The sequence below is a fragment of the Oryctolagus cuniculus genome, chromosome 2 (genome assembly GCF_051225735.1).
Source record: "Oryctolagus cuniculus isolate XC-2025 breed Fujian yellow rabbit chromosome 2, ASM5122573v1, whole genome shotgun sequence".
NCBI classification, from domain to species: domain Eukaryota; kingdom Metazoa; phylum Chordata; class Mammalia; order Lagomorpha; family Leporidae; genus Oryctolagus; species Oryctolagus cuniculus.
In genome coordinates this window covers 193,783,466-193,807,984 of record NC_142868.1, presented here as the reverse complement: position 1 = coordinate 193,807,984, position 24,519 = coordinate 193,783,466, and positions in this window count along the sequence as shown.

Here is a 24,519-nt window from a genome sequence, read left to right as displayed (position 1 = left end):
TCATAAACAGATAAAAAGCACTAGAGGAGAGAGTGCTAGTGTATTTGATATTCATCACTTCTCAATATTGTGAGGAGTTTTTGGCTCTCATATTAATTACAAATTGAAGCACAGTTTCATTACTCGATTCTTTTCTATACAATAAATACTGTCTTGCTAAATGCTCTTGTATCTTGATCAAACAAAAATCTGTATGAATGAGGAAAATTTGGAGGACCGAGTTAGAAAACCAACACAAATGAGATTTTTATTTTTTAATAGGATTTGGTCTACTAGTGCCTTTATAATACCAGTTTCTAATGAAAGTAAACAGGGCATTGCCTGAGGTAGGAAAAACAGAAGCTATGTCTGAATCTCTTATTATTTCAGAAGGCAAGGGTGTTACGCAACAGTAGGAAGGTCATATGCAAAGAATTTAGGAATCTGTCTAAAGAGTCTTCTTGTTAACCGAAAGATTAAAAATAAAATAAAAATTAATACATCCCCTTTAAAATAGAATAAGTTGCAATTATAGTAAAAAGTGGCTGATTGTCCTTTGAGTAAGGTAAGAATGAATTCATTATATTAAAAAGAGCTAATGGAATAGGAAAGTGACATATAGGGGCTGGTCTTTGGCACAGAGGCCTGCATGCCACATGTCAGTGCCTTGCGTGAGTCCAGGCTTCCACTATGCACATCCTGGAATGCAGCGGATGCTGCTCCAGTGCTTGAGCCCCTCCCACCCTCAAAGGAGACTGGGCTAGAGTCAGGATCCTGGCTTCGGACTGGCCCAGCCCTGGCTGTTGTGGATTTTTGAGGGATGAACCAGTGGATGGAAGATCTCCTTCAATTTCTGCATTTCAATCATAATAAAAATGCATGAACAAAAATTTGTGAAGAAAATAATGTATTATCTTTTCTATATAAACTGTATAATAATTTAACCATTTAACAGATTACAGAAAGTTATTTATATTAGCACAATTACTAATAAATGAGAAAGAAATTATAGCATGCCACCATTTTCCAATCAGGCATATATATATATTTATATATGTATATATATATGTATATATATTAACAGTAGTAATTAATGACTACTAAATTCATATAATAATCTGTAAAAAATTAAGAGCATTCCACATAGATTTAATTTATATTATGAGAATACAGTGTTACTTATTGAGGAAAATTCGTTAATACTCAGTGTTAGAGTACAGAGTACTTCCTAGGAACTTGTTGCTTGAACATCACAGCACAGCAGATCTGCTATTTATTCCTTTATACAACTACCCTTGTTCTTGAAAAGAATTTTTCTGTCATAATGAATAGTTCAAGAAACTTCAAAGAATACAACCGAAGTTGTAATTTCCAGTTTCTAGGATAGCGCTACTGCTTGTTCCTTCGCTCCCATTATATTGAGACTGTTCTGTTTCACACTTATTATAACTTCATCTCTGAACAACAGTGATAGCTGCGTAAGTGACCTCATGCATATAATGTATCTACACTGCCAGCAGAGTTAGCTTCCTGAATCACAGGAACAATTACATCTCTTCATATTGCAGAAATTTCCCTTGGTTTCGAGAGGTCTGTAGACTGCAGCTTTATAAGGCATCATTTGGAATTAAACCTTTCAATGCCCTTCTACTACATCTGTGATTGTAATTTATGGACTTGGTAATTTATATCTTGGCTTTTCAGGTCTTACATAATTATATTTGTGATTCCATCAGCTTAGACTATTCTTACATACGGTTGTATGCTGTAGTTGATTTCATTGATGTCAAAAATCTAGAAAACATTCATATATGTGTGCATATTTGCACCTAAGCAACAATTTAAAAATATAAAATTGTGTATTATTGCAATGGGGAAGTATTGAATAATGAACTGTAGTGAAGCGTGTTTTGATCTAATATATATTTCTATGATTTAAGTTGGGTCATATTTAATTGGTAGATAGGAACTTAATGTCAATATCATATAGAAGTCAGGTTGATTCATCTTTAATTTTGTTACATTAGTGTGGGGAGCAAACCGGACTAGACTGAGTTACTGGAATTAAGACTTATTCTATGCATCTGCTCTCCCACAATATGGCGCTGGGAGAGAAGTAAACAGCTTCCGCACAGCTGCCTCCAGTTCAACCAATAAACTGTAGGACTTGCTACTGATTGGAGGAGAGCAGCGTACTCGGCGTGTGGGCAGCCGAGTTGGGATTGGCGGAGGAGGACTATAAAGGAGGAGAGAGACGGCATGCACCAGGAACATCTAAGGGGAACATCTGAGGGAACACCTGTGCAGCCCCCGAGAAGAGCCGGCCGGCGGTGTGCCGCTCCCCCGCGGAAGTGGGGAATGTGGCCAGGGGGAACTGCCCTTCCACGGAGGTGGAAGGGATAGTAGCCAACCCGGGAAGAACCAGCAGCAAACCCGGGGAGGGCCGAGCAGACGAAAGAACAGCGCAGGGTCCTGTGTCGTTCCTCCACAAAGAGGGGGAGCGACACATTAGTATTACTATGCCAGCCACTAAGAACTGTTAAATGCAAAACTCACTGAGACGCCTGAACACAAGTCACAGAGAGGGTCGTTGTGCGTGGTAGTTGTTCACTTCACTTATTTCGTGTCTTGCTTCAGTTTCGGCGTATGCTCTACCCTGTCCTGCAAGTTCTTTCTGCATGGCTCTCCTTAATCTGCATGCGTTTTGTCCTTCAAACTCTCAAGCTCCAAATATGCTTGCACTACCCTGCCCTGAGGGTACTAACAATGCATTGCAAGGCGTATTTAACACATGATCTAACATTTTGTGAATCTTATTTTTTACCACCTTAACATTGATGTTGTAATCATACCAGCATATTTTTCATAAGATATGTTGATTTTAAGTAGTTCCTTCCTAACTCTATTGTTCTATAAGTTTTGCTATTATTTCAGAAGACAAGATCATTGAAGACCATACATATCATTTCACAGCACTCATCTCAGCAATGTCAAAGGGAAAACAAATTCTCAGAAGCCGTTTCCTCTGATTTCTTCTTTCTAAATGAAAGTATGTAGACTTATAGTTAGCTATGGTGACTTTTTATCACCTCTTCATTTCTAACAGGAGACTAGTTTTACTAATAATATGTTTTGTCTCCACTTAGTTCATCATTTCCTAGACTGCATTTCTAAACCTTGAATTTTGCTGTGATTTTCACTTTCTCATCTGTTTTTATCCCATTGCACCAATGTCATGGAAGTGATTGCCTTGTAAACTTTGATTAATGCAACAGTCTCTATATGCCTTTATGACACATTTCTATTGCTTTCAGAATACATCAAGCAATACAAGGCAATTTTTTTCAATGTTAACAATTTTTTTTTTATTTCACAAAAATATTTATGAAAAATACATTTTCAGAACAAGGAGTTGAGCATAAAGAATGATGTTATTTTGCATTTTGTTTTTTTTTTTGAATCTCTGAAGTCTGGCTGAGTAGTGGGGCCTTACTTCTGCTTCTGAGTTCAGTTCTGATAGGACAGGTCATGTGGCCTCTTGAAAACTCCGCCTGTGTGCAAGAATGGACTAAAAAAGGTGATGGCAGCATAACATTACTGTGAAAGTAGTTTTTTTTTTTTTTTTTTTTTTTTTTTTGACAGGCAGAGTGGACAGTGAGAGAGAGACAGAGAGAGAAAGGTCTTCCTTTGCCGTTGGTTCACCCTCCAATGGCCGCCGCTGCAGCCAGTGCACCGCGCTGATCCGACGGCAGGAGCCAGGATCCAGATGCTTCTCCTGGTCTCCCATGGGGTGCAGGGCCCAAGCACCTGGGCCATCCTCCACTGCACTCCCTGGCCACAGCAGAGAGCTGGCCTGGAAGAGGGGCAACCGGGACAGAATCCGGCGCCCCGACCAGGACTAGAACCCGGTGTGCCGGCGCCGCAAGGTGGAGGATTAGCCTAGTGAGCCGCGGCGCCGGCCTCCGTGAAAGTAGTTCTAACCTTGCAGATGTTCTGAGAGAGCCCTCAGGGACCCTGAGTGGTCCCCAAATAACACCTGATATCCTCTGACTTAGATGTACATTTTTTTAAACTTTTATTTAATGAATATAAATTTCCAAAGTACAGCTTATGGATTACAATGGCTTCCCCCCCATAACATCCCTCCCACCCGCAACCCTCCCCTTTCCCACTCCCTCTCCCCTTCCATTCACATCAAGATTCATTTTCAATTCTCTTTATATACAGAAGATCAGTTTAGCATACATTAAGTAAAGATTTCAACAGTTTGCTCCCACACAGAAACATAAAGTGAAAAATACTGTTTGAGTACTAGTTATAGCATTAAATCTCAATGTACAGCACACTAAGGACAGAGATCCTACATGAGGAGTAAGTGCACAGTGACTCCTGTTGTTGACTTAACAAATTGACACTCTTGTTTATGGTATTGATAATCACCCTAGGCTCTTGTCATGAGCTGCCAAGGCTATGGAAGCCCCCTGAGTTCACCGACTCTGATCATATTTAGACAAGGCCATGGTCAAAGTGGAAGTTCTCTCCTCCCTTCAGAGAAAGGTACCTCCTTCTCTGATGACCCATTCTTTCCACTGGGATCTCACTCATGTGAACATTTGGGGAGCAAAACAGTTAATAGTTAGACAGGCCTTATTTTAAGCCAGAAAAGACAGGCATAAGGGTATGGGAATTAAACTATTCCTGGAATTTAGATTGTTCTGCCTTCCTTGTGACGCCTAGCCCCTAAGTTGCTCAAATGCACCAAAAAATGCATAAATTTAGGTAATTGCCATATAAGGCATAAGGAGCTCGCCTACGTGTGTAGTGACTTATGTACTTGTTTACTCGACTGCATAAAAATGCTGGGAAGCAAAGGGACAGCACTTCTTGCCTCAGCACTGTGCTACGTCGTATGTGCTGGTAAGAGCCCCAGCTAGCTGGTAATAAAATCCTCTTGCTGTTGCATCCATCCTTCCTTTTGTGAGTTCTTTTGGGGAGGGTCTCATACCGGACACAACAAATTCACCAGGATGTCCTAGGTGAAATCTGAAAATGGACTCCTTTGACTTTCTTAATGCCAGGGTTCACAGACATCACAGATTCTTGAGTCTCCATTCTAATTTCAGATCTTATTCTAATTCTTAAATGGAACATATCATTCTAAGACCCAGAGCAGTAAACTGGGCACTTTATTCCATAAATTACTCTCAAACAGCTCTTCTCCCCAGAGTTCAGACTGGAATTTGCTTAAGTAACTTGTGACTCATTGCTGTGCTTGAACTATTAAATAGACACCAATACAAAGGAAGATGTGTTTGCTAAAAGCAGTGGAGCTATGTTTCCTCCTACTTCTACTGAACTTTTAGCACACCAAGATCTAGTCATCAGATATGTCCATAGTCTATGTATCTGTTATTTAAATTCCAGGCTCCTCCTTTGATTGTTTGATTTTTATTCCTGGCAAGTTTTTATATTACCACCATTACCATCATCATCATCATCATCATTTTTAAGTTTCATTGGCCCTTTTAATTCTCATCATGATATTCTAATATGGTTTTATGTCAGGTTGAATATGGGGAAACTTGGCACTCTAATGGACCAAGTCCTTCCTAAAGTTATGGACAGTCACACATGATAGTCCTTATGAGTGCTCCTGGTCAGCAGAGTTCATGGATGTCTGCTTCCCATGACACATCAAGACACCCAAACTCTGTTCTTCCAATTGCTTTGACAGTCACTCCACTCATCTGCACCAGATTACAGAAAGCAATTTTTATAGGTCAGGTCTGCATTTTGCGTATAACTGTATTAAGTTGGCAGACTTACTGTGCTTCTAGAAAACAAAACAAACAAAAGAAGAATAACAGCAAGAAAACCTGGATTATAAATAAGCAAGCAGTCTCTGTCTAAGACATAGGAAAGTATGTACAAAGAGGGCTGTAAATCTATGTGTAAATCAAATGCCATTGAAACCACACATATGGAGCTGGAGCTATGGCGCAGCAGGTTAAGGCCCTGGTCTGAAGTGCCAGCACCCCTTCTGGGTGCTTGTTCATGTCCTGGCTGCTCCATTTCGCATCCAGCTCACTGCTGTGTCCTGGGAAAGCAGTGGACGATGGCCCAAGTGCTTGGACCACTGCACCCATGTGGGAGACCCAGAAGAAGCTCCTGGCTCCCTGCTTTGGATTGGCACAGCACCAGCCACTGTGGCCAATTAGGGAGTGAACCAGCAGATGGAAGACCTCTCTCTCTGTCTCTGCCTCCCCTTCTCTCTTTGTGTAACACTGACTTTCAAATAAATAAATAAATCTTACAAAAATCACATATATGTTAATATATAATTAAATTGTGACAGTTTTGAAAATAGCTTAAAAATCACCTTTAGAATAAGCACACCAGAACTAAAAATATTGTGCCATGTTTCAGTCTTTATAAAATAGAAATTTCGGGGCCAGTGCTGTGGCACAGTGGGTTAATCCTCCTCCTGCGGTGCTGATATTCCATAAGGGTGCTGGTTCTAGTCCCAACCGCTCCTCTTACAATGTAGGTTTCTGCTATGGTCTAGGGAAGCAATGGAAGATGGCCCAAGAGCTTGGGCCCTTGCCCCTGCATGGGAGACCAGGAAGAATATCCTGGCTCCTGGCTTCAGATCAGCACAACTCTGGCCATTGTGACCATTTGGGGAGTGAACTAGCAGAAGGAGGGCCTTTCTCTCTCTCTCACTGTCTGCAACTCTACCTCTCAAATATATAAATAAAATCTTCAAAAAATAGTTAGAAATTTTAAAAGGATAGCTGTGGCATATTGGATGAAGCCACTGCCTACAATGCCGGCATCCTCTATGGGCATCAGTTCATATCTGGCCGCTCCACTTCTGATCCAGCTCCTTGCTAAAGGCCTGAGAAAAGCAACAGAAGATGACCCACGTGCTTGGGTTCTTGGCTCCAAGCTTCGGTCTGACCCAGCCCTGAAAACTGCAGGCGTCTATGGAATGAAACAGCAGATGGGAGATCGCTCTCTGTGACTCTTCTTCTTTCTCTGTAACTCTGACCTTCAAATTAATAAAATAAATCAGAAAAAGGTAAAACTACAAGAGGAGTGGAACAAATCCAATTCGTTGTTAAAATAATTTCATGCTATTGGGTAGACATTGAGGGGAAATACAGAAATTATTTCCATTTTGGTATAGGTCAGGTCATTTGTTTGCTAGAGGGGAGGTAAATAATAGTCACTGTTATTAATACAAAAGAAACAACTTTGAGAGAATTAATTTAAACGAATATGGAAAGATATTTGACTTGTTTTGGTTCTCTGACTTTTGGTTCAAGCAGAGTTGATTGTCCCTTTCACTCTCAGTATGACACTTTTAAGGGTCACTTTCTAGTAATGAACTTCTCCTCTACTTACTGACACATTTGTGTCAAATGTGTCATGTCAACATCATGTATCCGCTTTCTTAATTTTCTATTCCAATCAAAAAATAAATTACCTGTTCTTCCCAGGGTGAAGCTCTCATGGCTGGAGATAATGAGTGATACAAAATTATTGAAAATAACAATTGAATAAACACATACATTAAATGCTCTCAGGGGAAATGCACAATGCTTAGTCCATATGCATTCAATAATTTTTTTCCTCCCTTCCTGTTTTCTCAGTTTTCTTGGAAAGCCATACTGATCCTGAGAAGAATTTCTTAAAAGTTCCTTCTCTCTTTTCCACTTTCATAATGAATTATCCCAGAACTTCCCTCTGCAATATATTAGGAGTCAAATTTGTGTAAATTCTGACTTTACATCTCATGTGAGATATTTTTATACATAGTAAATTTATTGGATTTATCATGGTATGAATCCTCCACTGGCTGTCTCTTTATCTTTATCCATCTGCCAATCCACTACTTCTAATTTCTGTTGTACATGCACTTGGGTTCTTTGTTACACTGGACTGTTGGCCATTCCTTGCTCTGCTTAATTTATGCATGATTTGAGCTTTACCTAAACAAGTTATCCTACTTAAATAATTCTGGAATGTGAATCATTCTTCTTATTCAAGTCTCAGGTTTAGATCTTTGTCTCCTAGGAAATCAGACCTAACATACCAGGTTGAGTTTACCCCCTCTTGTTTTTTTTTTTTTTTAATGTTGTGATCAAATTTTAAACACACCTTTAAGTTAGTATTTAGTCCATTTTTCGTGTGTGTGTTGATGTGTGTCATATATTCATTAGGCATTTTGTTTTCACTTGAAATGCCTGACATAATAAGGACTTCATAAGTTCCCAAAGCACAAAGGAATGAATTCAGCGTTGATGTCACAGTTGAGGGAGACACTCTATGTACTGCAATGAATCTTTAATGTATTTATTCATATATTCACTTAATGCCATCCTCTCTTGGTATATTTGATGAGAAGAATGCAAAAATGAGTAGCACATTGACCTGAAGGAGCTCATATTCTAATGGAGTAGCAGACATTTGAAGACTTTAATTCCATGAATCTAAGACAATGGTTATAAGATTTGCCATTGGGGCTGGCGCTGTGGCTTGGTGGGTAAAGCTGCCACCTGCAGTTCAGGCATCTCATATGGACGCCAGTTCTAGTACCGGCTGCTCCACTTCCAATCCAGCTTTCTGCTATGGCCTTTGAAAGCAGTAGAAAATGGCCCAAGTCTTTGGGCCCCTGCACCTACATAGGAAGGCCCAGATGAAACTCTCGGCTCCTGACTACAGATCAGCACAGCTCTGGCCATTGCGGTCAATTGGGGAGTGAATCAGCAGACGGAAGACACTCTCTCTCTCTCTCTCTCTCTCTCTCTCTGCCTCTCCTTCTCTCTTTGTGTAACTCTGACTTTCAAATAAATAAATCTTAAAAAAAGACTTGCCATTATATTATGGATTACTAAGAAATATAAAATAATGTCAATGACACTGACACATTGCTCTAATCATATAGATTCCTTCCTGTAGTCTTAATGGTCTTAACGAAAGAATTTTAAAACAGTAAAAACTAAATTAAATTATTCTTAAAATTTCTACACAATTGAAGTTGCTTTATTTGAATATTTTTCAACTTAGTGTTGAAAATTCTGTATCTCATCCATACTAGGTAATCCTCTGACTAAACAAGTATCAGCATTGCTGGATTTCTTGAAATAATTAATAAATAACTAGAAGCTATCCAGGCATATTTTTAAAGTGTATTCTTGTGTTTGGATTGTTGCCCAAAGCTTCTGATCCATCTCATTCCTCAACCTCTGACTATAATCAACATGGTAATGAATATCAGAAATATTTTCCTATGTTTTTCTGAAAAGTTTCTTTTAAATTCTGAAGTTACTGCATTTGATATTTCTGCATGCCTTGCATCATGCTAATGTGTGATTGACAGCAATTTTAAAATGGCATTGCTTGAAAGGTATATACAAAGTTCAGAAAGGTTAAAATGTGCATCTTAGGTCGTTTGATGAATCCAGGAAACCACATAAGTGCTGAATCAGTGGGTTTGGAACTGCATTTTTGAATTTGAATAGAGGACAGAATGCTTGTATATATTACCATTGTTGTGTTGACACAAGCCCTGTAGAAATAGATGACAACTCAAACTGTTCAGACTGTAACATAGTTCACACACTTCAGGTAAAAGATGTGATAAATATTTCAAGAATATCATCTCATTGTTAGCTAGAATGTACATATATTAAATATTGACTACTGGAATTATTAATACTTAATGTTATTTTTTATAAAATGAATGTTTTATGATTAAGAATATTGTACAAAGGCACATAGTAGCTTCCAAATATATTTCATGGTACCAGAGAAAACATTTATTCAAATTATAAACATACCTAGTTTGAAATGCAGGAAATTATAAAAAACAACAAACTTGCAAAAATGTCTGTAATAGAAATAAGTATTACAGATCTTAATGGGTAAAATTAAAGGGAAAGAAGCTATCACAAGTACACATATGCCATTGCCATTGCTACTTATTCAGCATGAAAGATTAATGACAAATAGCAACTATCATTTATCACATACTACATATCAGACATTAAGACGCTATTCTAATGATGTGTGTCTATATATTCTTATTTGATCTTCCATAAACATTATATTGCAATTTTTTTTTTATTTTCCTGATACTGCTGTTGGGGAAATGTAGTGGAGCCAGCTTGTTTAATCCCACAGCAGAGGATCTTCAACAATATTCAAATTACTCAAACTATTACTGAGGAAACAAAAATTCCACGCAACTTGACGATGAGCAATGCACAGTTTTGGAGAGGATATCATGTCTAGGAGGCAAATATGAACTTTCAAGTTTCATGAATCTGTGTTCCAATTGTGACTTACTGCTTATCTATTAGATAACAGAGAAGAATGTACTTAATCTAGCAAAATCTTAGTTTCATCATATAAAACTAAGTATAGGATACATGAAAATCATAGAGTAGTTGAATTAACGTCAACTATTGATACTTGTTCAGTCAGAGGATTACCTAGTATGGATGAGATACAGAATTTTCAACACTAAGTTGAAAAATATTCAACTGTTGTCAAATCCCCAAAATATGCATCAATTTTGACACCTGCTCATGGATAAGAGTACCTTTGTTGTAGTATTGGGCCCCCAAATGAATTTCATTTTCATCACCAGAAGAAAAAATAATCTGACAATCTTGACAATTGTAACAACATGTTACTCACACTACCCTCTATAGAGCGATACAACCAAGTACTGAGAAAGAGCTTGGGGAGTGAATTCTAAGCTTTAGTAACCATGTTGGACCTTGCACTGAAGTCCACTTCTTTCTATGTCCCCTGGAATACTGAGGTAATCAGCACAGCAAGGATATTTGAAAAAAACAAGAAGCAAGAGAGGCCATACACCTCACCATTTGCTCCATGGACTTCATCAGGGAGCCCATAGATGAGTAGTTTCAGATACACCACCTGTGGATCCTCCCAGCTGTCCAAAGCATGCACAGTGCTCCATGTGGCTTACCCCTCCTCCCACAGGCAGGCTCCTGCAGTACCCTTATCTGCAGATGGTGAATCCAAATGCTTGAAGCAAACAGCTGACTCAGCTTTCCAGAATTAGTAGAAGATACACAAATTGGAGCATTTCATGGCAGTTCCTCAAGAAAAACAAACAGAAGACACATGGCACCTTACCTGGCTTTATGGCATAAAATGGTATAAAATCACATACACCCGTAGAAAAAGGATTGGAATATGTAATTTAGATACATCCACAGAAAACATCTGAGAGTCACATGTCTAAGCCAAGCTGACTGATGGAGGCAATTCTCTTACATAGCCAGTCAGTAAAGATTGGAAGTGAGGGGCTGGTGCTGTGGCACAGAGGGTTAACACCCTGGCCTGAAGTGCCAGCATCCCATATGGATGCCAGTATGAGAGCCGGCTGCTCCACTTCCCATCCAGCTCTCTACTATGGCATTGGAAAGCAGTAGAAGATGGCCCAAACCCTTGGGCCCCTGCACCCGCATGGGAGACCTGGAAGAAGTACCTGGCTCCTTGCTTTGGATCAGCACAGCTCTGGCCATTGCAGCCAATTGAGGAGTGAACCGTCGGATGGAAGACCTCTCTCTTTCTGCCTCTCCTCTCTCTGTGTAACTTGGACTTTCAATTAAATAAATAAAATTTAATAAAAAATATTGGAGGTGATAACTGATTCCTCAATTACAATGACAATAATACAAAACGTCAGAGAACACGAAAAATCAAGAAACATGACACCATCAAAGGAATGCAACAATATTCCTGTAACTGATCTAAAATAAAAAATAAAACAGAGACTTAACTATCACTTGATGAATAATTAAAAGAAATCTTTTAAAGGAGCTTAGTGAGCTCAGGAAAGTAGTTAGAAAGCTCAACTAAATGAGATACCACCACTATGCAAACAACACAAGTTCAATAAAGTTGTAGAAATCATAAAGAGCCACAGAGAAATATCAAACTGAAAAATTCCATGAACAAAATGAAAAGTGCATTGGTGATCAACAATTTCACGAATCAGAGAAAGACTACAAGAATTAAAAAAAAAAAGTCTGAAAATAGTATGAGAAAGTTGTGTCAATACAAGGGAACACTTTTAAGGCTGTGCATTTTTTTTTTCAAATAAACAAACAAAAAGACATGTGAGAATAAGAAGATGTGTTCAAACTGCTGAATAAAAAATAAAAAAGAAAGAAAAACAAAAAAAAATATCATTCCAGAATCTACCATTGAAGATGTATGTCAGAAATGAAGTAAAGATAAACACTTTTCTAGATAAAGAAAGTCAAGGGTGTTCGCCACCATTAGATCTGCATTACAAGAAATGCTAACAGCAGTTTTTTCAAACTGCATAAAATGATATGAATTAATAAGAAGAAAATTCATTAAAAGGACAGAACTAAGAACTGGTGTATATATCTTGCATAAATATTGAAGAATATTTAAAAATATCTATAGCTACAACTATTTGATAAGTAGTAAAATAAATAGATGCAGATTGTGCTATAAAACCTAATCTGTGGATAAAAAACAAGAGTGTAGAATTTTAACAAACAATTGAACTTTTATCTGCATAAAATAACTATTATATTTATAAGATGCTTTATATAGAGACACCAAAGAGCAAAATTCTATAGCAAATGCACAGAATGAGAAAGACAAAGCAATCAAAGTATACCACTACAGAAAATCAAGTTATAAAGGAAGAAATCAGGAGACAAATAAAGAAATAAAGTATTTATAAAAATAAATTAACTATAAAAAGGCAATAGTAAGTCATTTCCTATCAATAATTGTTTAATAATGGAATAGACACAAATGAAAATACAAAGATTTGGTACCTGGAAAAACAAACATTAGGTACACCTATATTCAGCCTACAAGAATTATCTTCATATTTAAGGAGTAGCAAAGAAAATGAGGTAATAAAAAAAGCCATCCCATGCAATGTAAACCAAAAAAGTAGAGTAACTATATGAGTACTTATGTAAGACAGAATAGGTAAGTCAAAAAGTGTTACAGAGGAAAAAATATAGTAATGTAATAATCAATTCATCAATTCCTCACAAATATATAACCATTGGCCGGCGCCGCGGCTCACCAGGCTAATCCTCCGCCTGTGGCACCAGCACCCCTGGTTCTAGTCTAGCTGGGGCACCAGATTCTGTCCCAGTTGTTCCTCTTCCAGTCCAGCTCTCTGCTGTGGCCAGGGAAGGCAGTGGAGGATGGCCCAGGTGCTTGGGGCCCTGCACCCACATGGGAAACCAGGAGGAAGCACCTGGCTCCTGGCTTTGGATTGGGGCAGCACCGGCCGTAGTGGCCATTTGGGGGATGAACCAATGGAAGGAAGACCTTTCTCTCTGTCTCTCTTTCTCTCACTGTCTAACTCTGACTGTCATATATCTATATCTATATCTATATCTATATCTATATCTATCTATCTATATATAAAACCACTATAAACATGCACTCAATGTGCATATGTATCTAAGTATATAAAGCTAGTATTAACAGATCTGAAGAAAGAAGTAATGACATCATAATCATAAAAAATTCCAAAATCTCAACTTAAATAAGGATAAATAACCTAGACAAAAATATCAATAGGAAACATTGAACTTGCACTACACTTTAGACCAAATGCACCTAACAAAAACACACAGAATATTGCATCAAACAACAAGAGCATACCTGTAATTCAAGTATGCTAACAGAAATATGCCAAGCACAGCAAGTCAAATACTACACGGTATCCTTTATACGTGGAACATAAAATTGAAACTCATAAGGACAGAGTAGAAGACAGAAGGGAAGTTACTAGGAGTAGTGTTATAGGAAAAATAGGAAGAAGCTGATTAAATAATGCACAATTTTAGTTGTATGATGACTAAGTTCTGGAACCTAATGTACAGTATGGTGAATGTAGTTAATAACTGCATATTGTACAACTAAAATTGACTGAGAGTATCTCAAGTATTCTCACCACAAAAATGTATGTGAGGAGATAGATAAGTTAGCTAATTGTAGTAATCTTATAACAATGTAGACAAATTCAAAAACATCGAGTTGTACATGGATTTTCATTAACTCCCCATTACTTCCTAACTGACCTTGTGAAAAAGTCTTTATCAGCTTGAGTCCATGACTGTTCTTCTCCCTAAAATGAGATTATACTTCTTGTCTCGGAATTGTGAGCTTGAATAATGCACAAGAGTATACAATGATGAGTGTTAGTTGCTTTTTCAGTTCCTCACTACCCTCTGTATTCGGTTTAATAGAGCAAACAATTGCTCGGACTTTCTGCTGCTGTATTGCTACCAATTTGAAGGGATGGTAGTATTATTCATGAATGTGGGTCAAAGACCCTACTGTTTGGGTGATGGATCCTTTCAGAATGTGAGATGCATCTCTTTGCTATACCAGAGGAAGGATGAGGACACCGATGCAGTGAAGCAATAGTCACAAAATGTAAAGCTACCAGTGCAGATGATCGACAGCTATCACTTCTGTTACCACACTCACTTTTTGTGACAAATTAAAAAAAAAGGCATATGAATGGGAATAATATGGCTCAGCTTCTAGTTCAGGTGCAATACAAAATCAATAAAGAAAGAATTTTCCGTTCCAATAATATTAACCTTTTCTTATAAGGGTCTTTTAAATTTTGAATAATTCTCACACATTTAAAAATGAAAGCATCAAGTATTATCTATAAATTACAGGTAAGAATTATTATAGTTAATACACAAACTACCTTCTAATAGAGCTGTTCCTCAAAATTTAACTTCAAATAGGCAATGATATAGGAACTCCAACTTCTTAGTCAGATAATCTTGTCCCCTGCAAACCAAGTCTCTGTTCTTTTGCATGCAGCCAGCTGAGTGATTTTCAGTTACCTTCAAAGATACAAAATAAAAGTGGGAATTTAGATTAGTGGTAGGACGACTGTGTCTCATATCTAAATATCTGGGTTCAATTCCCCATTCCAGCCCCTGATTAATGAAGACTATTAAAGAAAGTGGTCATGACTGGACTTTACTACCCACATGGGAGACCAGGACTGGGGACTGGGGATCCAGCTCAGCCTCAGCTCCCAGCTGTCACATGCATTTGAGGAGTGAATGAGTGGATGAGTAGATAGGAGCTCTTTCCTCTCTCTCTCTCTCTCTCTTCCTCTGTTGCTCTCGCTCTTGCACTCCCTCTCCTTCTCTCCCTATCTTGCTTTCTCATTTTCTCCTTCTCCCTTTCCCTCTCCTATTTCTTCTCCCTCTCCCTCTCTCTTCCTTTCTTCATCTCTCTCTCCTCACTTCCCCACCCTCCTTTCAAATTGAAGATATTTATAATACCTTCAAATGCTACATTTCTGTCTCTTGAACTTCTTGGTGATTTTTCTCTGGAAGATGCTCTTGTTAAATCTTATCCAACATTTTAAATAAGTAATAACTTAATCCTACTGAAAGCAAAGTACATTTTTTTACACAACTTCAATTAAGAAAGCCTCTAAAAGGCAAACAAGAAAATTTAAAGATAAATTTTGAAGAGTGGGAACTTTCAGTTACTTGAAAGTTTGGAATGGGGGAATAAACAAGTCAACTTGCTGTATAATTTAGATTACTCTAACAGCTCTTACAAAGAAGAAACACGGAAAACTTGCTGTTAGTAGATTCCTTTCATTTTTCTTTTTCTATATGCACAATTTCTCATGGCAGAAAAACTGATACATTCAGGACAGTATAAACTCCATGTAGTACTTTTTTTTTTACTTTATTTAGGATATACAAGTTTCATGTATTTCATATTTACAGATTTAAAAATATAGTGACACTTCCCCCCCTCCAACCTCCCTTTCATCCACGCTCCAACTATTCCTCCTCCTTCCTCTCACATTCCCACCCTTAATATTTACAATGATTCACTTTCAGTTTACTTAATGATTTATATTCAACCCTACATTAAGTAAAAGAGTTCAACAAATAGTATGAAGGGGGAAAAAAAAACACTGTTCCTTCACAGAAGAGACAAGAGACAAGGGCTGTAAACATGCATCAAATCTCAAAACCTCTATTTCACTCCAATACATGTCAGGTACTCTATTAGTTACTTTGGATCAGGAAAATCATATATCTGTTTGTTTTACACTGGATTATTTCACTAGGTATAATGGTTTCCAGCTGTATCCATCTTATTGCAAAAGACAGGATTTCATTATTTTTTATAGCACAGTAGTACTTCATAGCGTATATATACCATGATTTCTTTATCTAGTCTTCAATTTATGGACATCTGGGTTGATTTTATACCTTAGGCATTGTGAATTGTGCTGCAATGAACATAGGGGTACAGATAGCTATTTAATATGCTGATTTCTATTTGTTTGGGTAGAATTCCAGGAGTAGGATGACTGGATCATATGGTAGGTCTATATTCAGATTTCTGAAGTATCTCTATATTGTCTTCCATAGTGGCTACAACAGTTGCAAGTTTTGCAGGGTACAGTATTCTGGGTTGACAATTTTTGCTTTTAAGACTTGGACTATATCTCACAATTCTCTTCTAGTCTGTAGGGCTTCTGATGAGAAGTCTACTGTGAATCTAATTGGAAATTTTCTGAAAGTAACCTGGTATTTATCTCATGTACATTTTAGAATCTTTTCTTTATATTTTACTGTGGGAAGTTTGACTACAGTGTGTTGTGGTAATGATCTTTTCTGGTCATGGCTGTTAGTTCTCTGTGCATTCTCTACTTGGACATCTCTTTCTTTCACCAAATTGGGAATTTTTCTGTAATTCTTTTACTGAATAGGCCTTCTAGTCCATTCTCTCTTTCTACACCTTCAGGAATTCCTAATACCCATATGTTGGGTTGATTGATTATATCCCATATATCTTTAACACTGTTTTTGTTTCCTATTTTCTTCCTGTTTTTATATTTCTGGGGGTGGGGGAGTCTGACTGCAAGATTTCCAAAGATTTTTCTTCTAATTCAGATATTCTTTCTTCTTCCCTTCCAATTCTGCTATTAAGGCTTTCCACCACATTTTTTATTTTATCTATTGAATTTTTCATTTCTAATATATCATTTTGATTTATCTTTTTTAAACGATTTATTTCTTTTACTTGAAAGTCACAGTTACACAGAGAGAAGAGAGTGAGAGAGAGAGAGAGAGAGAAAGAGAGAGCTCTTCTATCTACTGGTTCACTCCCCAGTTGGTCACAACAACTGGAGATGCACTGATCTGAAGCTAGTAGAGAAGTTTCTTCTGGGTCTCCCACAGGGTACAGGGATCCAAGGGCTTGAATCATCTTCTACTGCTTTCCCAGGCCATAGCTGAGAGCTGGATTGGAAGTGGGACTCGAACCAGTGCCCATATGGGATGCCAGCACTGCAGGCGGTGGCTTTACATGCTACACCACAGCACCAGCCCCATTTTGATTTATCTTTAAAATCTGTCTCATGGGGAAAATTTTCACTCATGTCATGTATGATTTTCTTTAGTTTGTAGATTTTATTTTATTTTATTTATTTATTTTTTTTTACAGGCAGAGTGGACAGTGAGAGAGAGAGACAGAAAGAAAGGTCTTCCTTTTGCCGTTGGTTCACCCTCCAATGGCCACCGCGGCTGGCGGGCTGCGGCCGGCGCACCGCGCTGATCCGATGGCAGGAGCCAGGAGCCAGGAGCCAGGAGCCAGGTGCTTTTCCTGGTCTCCCATGGGGTGCAGGGCCCAAGCACCTGGGCCATCCTCCACTGCACTCCCTGGCCACAGCAGAGGGCTGGCCTGGAAGAGGGGCCACCGGGACAGAATCCGGCACCCCGACTGGGACTAGAACCCGGTGTGCCGGCGCCGCTAGGCGGAGGATTAGCCTAGTGAGCCGCGGCGCCGGCCGTAGATTTAATTCTGACTGCATAATTCTATGTTTAATTTTTGAATTCCGTTTCCGGCATTTCTTCAATCTCTTCATCTTCATATTCTAATATTAAAATATTGTGTTCCTTGGCGGGGGGCGAGTCATGATACCTGCCCTGTGCTTGTTTCTTGAATTTCTGTTTGTTTTATGCATTTGTGGAGTTGATTTTTGTTTTTATTCTCTGTGCCTCTGTGATGTCTGCACTTTCAGTGCATACCAAGAGGTGTGTAGTGGGTGTGGCCAGTGGGCTATGGTCAGTGCTCTAGGATGGGGTGAATATCTAGAATAACACCCAAGTTGGACATGGCAGATCTCAATGCCCAGGTGTTAGCTCCCATTGTGTTCCACACCACTAGATGAACTGCACAAATGATTTGCACATTCCTCACTGTGAGCACAGTTTCTGCTGCAAAACCCTGCTCGAGGCAACCAAGGAGCTCAGAGCATATGTAGCCAAACCCAGTGATTTCTGAGAGCCTCAGCTACACCCTGGATCTTCTAGTGTAACCACCAGTCTCCACTGTCTTTTTTTTTTATTTGACAGTGAGAGAGAGAGAGACAGAGGGAATGGTCTTCCTTTGCCGTTGGTTCACCCTCCAATGGCCGACACGGCTGGCGCACCATGCCTATCCGAAGGCAGGAGCCAGGTGCTTCTCCTGGTCTCCAATGGGTTGCAGGGCCCAAGCACTTGGACCATCCTCCACTGCACTCCCTGGCCACAGCAGAGAGCTGGCCTGGAAGAGGGGCAACCGGGACAGAATCTGGCGCCCCAACAGGGACTAGAACCCAGTGTGCCGGCGCCGCAAGGCAGAGGATTAGCCTACTGAGCTGCGGTGCCGGCCATCCACTGTCTTAACACACAAGGTTCCCAGTGTCACTGGGTGTAGAGATTTCTCTTTGCCTTGACAGCCTGTCCAGTCAACAGAGAGGCAGATGTTCTCCAACACAGCTTTGCATAGGTGCCTTGATCACGGGAGGCTGCACGTGGCTCACCATCCTGCGTGGTTTCCCAGCCACCTCCAGCCAGGCTCAAAGTCAGTGGGGACTGTACACTGTTGCCTCCACTAGAATCTTTGAATCACACACATACAAAAGGGCCACTGCCGAATTTTACTTTTTTCCCTGCCAGTGCTGCCAGTATTGTGAAAAGATGGCGCCCTGTCTCCGTCAGTTTCTGTGCACACACACAGTCTTCCACAGACCCTGCTCAAACCCTAAATGACTCCCGCCTTTTCTCAGCCGGCAGTGGGTGCTGTTGTGGGGAAGTGGGAGTATGATGAATGTGCCCGCTCTAATTCCACTGGGTCCGTAGTCAACTGCTAGATACTGCCAGCCCCCAGGGCTCCAATCTGGACTCATGCCACACTCTTCCTCTGGATATATCACCACAGGTTGTTGCAGTCTGGTCTCACCTCTGTCTCCAAGCTGTCCACCACCACAGCTCTCGGCTGCTGCAGTTGTGTGTTGTACCCATGTTCATACTGAATGTCCACACCCTCTACAAGGTCCATGGCATCCCTCTTCCTCTTGTAGGATTTCCAATGTGGTTTTCTCCCAATTCTCCCTGAGAGTGCACTTCCTACACTTTTATTTTGCTGTTTATTCCTAACCTAGAGCATTATGTCCTTCCGTAATCCACAGTCTTGTAATCTCAGAGCTTCCCAGAGCATACTGTTTGTACTTTATGAGTTATCCATCAAGAAGAGTGATAAACTACTTCACAATATATACAGGAAAATGTGATAAATTTTTATACATAAAACAACATGAATTCTTCTAGAAAACAAAAGACCCAGTGAAAGGAGCCAGGTACAAAAAGACTACTGACTGCATAATCCATACTATGGTCAGAATATTTGTTTCCCACAGAATTTGTATCTTGACGCTTAATCTGCAATGTGATAGTATTAGAATACAGAGACGTTGGAGGTGACTATTTCATACAGTTCTGTCCTTTATGAGACATCAGCATCTTCACCAAGTGCGGGCACCCAGAAGACTCTATGGGCCAGAAAGTGGGCCTCACTGGACATCAAATCTATTTTTGATTTCCTTTTTAATTTCTTCAATAACCCATTGATAATTCATTAGCATGTTGTTTAATTTCCAAGTATTTATGAATGTTTTATCATTCTTCTTGCTTCTGATTACTAGTTTTATTTCTTTATGGTCTGGGAAGATACAGGGTATGATATTAATATTTTTTTAATTTGCTGAGACTTGATTTGTAGCCTATTATGTGGTCTGTCCTAGAAAATGTTCCATGTACTGAAGAGAAGAACGTATATTCTGTAGCTATTGGATGAAATGTCCTGTAAATGTCTGTTAAGTCCATTTGCTCAATAGTATGTTTCAACTCCAATGTATCCTTATTGATTTTCTGTCTGGATGGCCTGCCCATTTATGACAGTGGGGTGTTGAAGTCATCCACTAAATTGTATTACAGTCTATCTTTCCCTTTAGGTCTAATAAAGTTTTCTGTGTATATATAAGTGGTCTTGTGTTGTTTGGATATATATTTATGATTGTTATGAATTCTTACAGAATACAATATTTTATCAAAATATAATGTCCTTATTTATCTCTTTTTATAGTTTTTGACTTTAAGTCTGTTTTATCTGATATCATTTTTGCTATGCCTGTTTAATTCTGGTTTCCATTTGCCTTGTATGATTTTTCCAACCTTTCATTTTCAGTCTGCATTTATCTTTGTGAAGTGAGTTTCTTGTAGGCAGTATATAGTGGGGTCCCAGTATTTTTTCATTCAGCCAGACTGTCTTTTGGTTGGTGAATTTAATCCACTTACATCCAAGGTTTGTATTGATATATAAGAATTAAGAGCTGTTGTGGCTGGTGCTGTAGCGTAGTGGATAAAAGCTTCTACCTGTAGTGCCGAAATCCTATATGTGCGCCAGTTCGATTCCAAGCTGCTCCACTACCAATCCATCTCTCTGCTATGGTCTAGGAAAGCAGTAGAGGATGGCCCAAGACCCAGAAGAAGCTCCTGGCTCCTGGATCCTGGCTTCGGATCTGCGCAGCTCTAGCCATTGTGGCCTATTGGAGAGTGAACTAGCAGATGGAAGACCTCTCTCTCTCTCTCTCTCTCTCTCTAACTGCCTCACCTTCTCTCTCTGTGTAACTCAGGCTTTCAAATAAATAAATATTTTTTTAAAAAAGAAATAAGAGCAGCCTTTTTGTTGATTGGATAATGACTCTAGCTGCTCTTTTAGTTATAGTGAATTTGGTGGTATCATGTGTTTTCATAATGTTTACTTTTAATGCAGGATGCCCTTCAGAATTTCTTGTAAAGCTAATCTGGTGTTGGTGAATTCTCTATTTTTGATTGCCTAGAATTTTTTTTTTTATTTCTCCTTCAGTTCTAAAGCATAGATATAATCAAGTGGGATTTATCCCAGAAATGCAAGGGTGGGTCAACATTCACAAATCAGTAAATGTCATAAATTACATCAATAGAATCAAGAACAAAAATCATATAGTTATCTCAATAGAAGCAGAGAAAGCATTTGATAAGATTCAGCATCCACTCATAATAAAAAGAAGGAACAGTTCTCAAATTTATAAAAACTGTATATGACAATCCAATATCCAATAACATTTTAAGCATGGGAAAGCTAAAATATTTCTCCTCACATCTGGAAGAAGACAAAGATATCTCATTCCTTCCTTCCTTCCTTCCTTCCTTCCTCCCTTCCTTCCTTCCTTCCTTCCTTCTTTTCTTTCTTTCTATTTTTTTTTTTTTTTGACAGGCAGAGTTAGACAGTGAGAGAGACAGAGAGAAAGGTCTTCCTTTTCTGTTGGTTCACCTCCCAAATGGCTGCTACGGCCAGTGTGCTGCGCTGATCCAAAGCCAGGAGCCAGGTGCTTCCTCCTGGTATCCCATGCAGATGCAGGGCTCAAGCATTTGGGCGATCCTCCACTGCCTTCCTGGGCCACAGCAGAGAGCTGGACTGGAAGAGGAGCAACCAGCACAGATTCCGGCGCCCCAACTGGGACTAGAACCTGGTGTGCCAGTGCCGCAGGCGGAGGATTAGCCTAGTGAGCCACGGCGCCGGCTAAAGGTGTCTACTTTCAACATGCTTATTCAATATAATGTTAGAAGTTGTGACAAGAACAATTAATTAAGGAGGAGAAAGAAATAAAGCATAAAAATGAAATGGAAAGGACAAAGTCAAATTATCAATGTTTACAGTTGGCATGATATTGTAGATGGAAGAACCTAAATGCTCCACCAAAAAATTGTTAGAATTGAAGAAACAACACAGTAAAGCTGCAGGTTACAAAGTAAACGCAAAAACAGTAGCTTTTTTCTATGATGTTAATTAATCCATGAAAGAGATATCAATAAATAAATTATTTTAACAATAGCCACAAAAGAATCAAATATTTAGGAATAAATTTAATCAAAGAAGCGAAAGATAATTACAATGAATATTATCAAACATTAATGAAAGAAATCATCAAGGACACACAAAAATTGAAAAGATATTTCTTGCTCATGGATCAGAAGAATCAATGTCATTAAAATTTCTATACAACTTAAAGGATTCTAGAGATTTAATGCAATGCTTATCAAAATACCAGTGACATTCTTTACAGAAATAGAAAAAAATCCTAAAATTTGTATGGAACCACGAAAAAACCAAAGGCATCCAAAGTAATCCTGAACAAGACAGATCAAACTGGAGGAATCAAAATACCTGACTGCAAAGCATAATACAAAGCTATAGTATTTAAAACAGCATGGTACTAGCACGAAAACTCATACATAGATAAGTGGAAAAGAACAGAACAATGAGAAATTGATCCACATACAAACAGCCAACTGATTCTTGACAAAAGTGGAGTAAGGATAGTATCTTCAACAAATGGTGCTGGAAAACTGGCTTTGCATATGTAAAAGAGCGAAATTAGATACATACCTCTCACCACATAGGACAATCAACTCAAGGTGGATCAAAGACCTGAGACAATGAAATTGCTGGAAGAAAAGTTAGGGAAAACACTCCAAGACATTGGTATGGGGGATGACTTCTTGGACAAGATCCCCAAAGCACAGGCAACAAAAAGAAACTTAAATAAATGGGACTATATCAAACTCAGAAGCTTTTGTACAGCAATGAAAGTGATAGAGTGAAGAGACATCAAACAGAATGGGAAAATATTTGCAAACCACCTTTCTGACAAAGGGTTGATATACCAAATGTCTCAGCAGCATAAAAAAATCAACAACATCCCAAACAAAACCAATCTAGTTGAGAAATGGGCAAAGGACATTAACACACAGTTCTCAAAAGAAGAAATGCAAATGGCCAACAAATATATGAAGAAATGCTCAAGATCAGTAACCTTTAGGGAAATGCATATGGCAACCACAATGAGATATCACATCACCCTTGTCAGAATAGCTAAAATCCAAAACACAGAGAGTAGAAAATGTGGACAGGATGTGGACAAAGGGACGCACTTACATACTGTTGGTGGGAATGTAAAGTAGTGTAGTCACTTTGAAAAATAGTGTGGAGATTCTTAAAAATAGAAATAGACTTGCCATATGATCCAGCAATCGCACTTATGAGTATATACCCAAAAGACTTGAGCACAATGTATCGAAGAGCTACCTGCATCACTGTGTTCATATCAGGACTGCTCACAATAGCTGAAATTTGGAATCAACCAAGGTGTCCATCATTAGATGAATGGATAAACAAAAGGTAGTATATATGCACAGTGGGCATCTTCTGCAGCTTTCCCAGGCTACTAGCAGGGACCTGGATTGAAAGTGGAGTAGCTTGGTCTCTAAATAGGGTCCATAAGCGGTGTGGAAATTACAGGCAGCTGTTTAACCTGCTACACCCCACCTGCTGTCCTATTAACTCATTTTTTTAAAAAAAAATATTTATTTATTTGTAAGGTAGAGTTACAGAGAGGCAGTTACAGAGGTCTTCCATCTGCTGGTTTACTCCCCAGATGACTGTAATGGCCGGAGCATTGCTGATCTGAAGCCAGGAGCCAGGAGCTAGGAGCTTTTTCTGGGTCACCCACGTGGGCACAGGGACCCAAGGACCCAGGCCATCCTCCTCTGCCTTCCCAGGCCATAACAGAGAGCTGTATCAGAAGTGGAGCAGCTGGGACTTGAACAGCACCCATTTGGGATGCTGGCCCTGCCGGTGGTGGCTTTACCTGCTAAACCACAGAGCCAGAGCCAGTCCCAGCCCTTTTTTTTTTTTTTTTTTTTTTTTGTACAGTCAGAGTTAGACAGTGAGAGAGACAGAGAGAAAGGTCTTCCTTCCATTGGTTCACCCCCCAAATGGCCACTGCAGCCAGTGCGCTGTGCCGATCTGAAGCCAGGAGCCAGGTACTTCCTTTTGGTCTCCCATGCGGGTGCAGGGCCCAAGCACTTGGGCCATCCTCCACTGCCTTCCCGGGCCACAGCAGAGAGCTGGACCGGAAGAGGAGCAACCAGGACAGAATCCGGTACCCCAACTGGGACTAGAATCCAGGGTGCTGGCACTGCAGGTGGAGGATTAGCCAAGTGAGCCTGTCCCAACCCATTTTTAAAAGGAAATTTTGTCCTGGGCCCTGAAAATTAT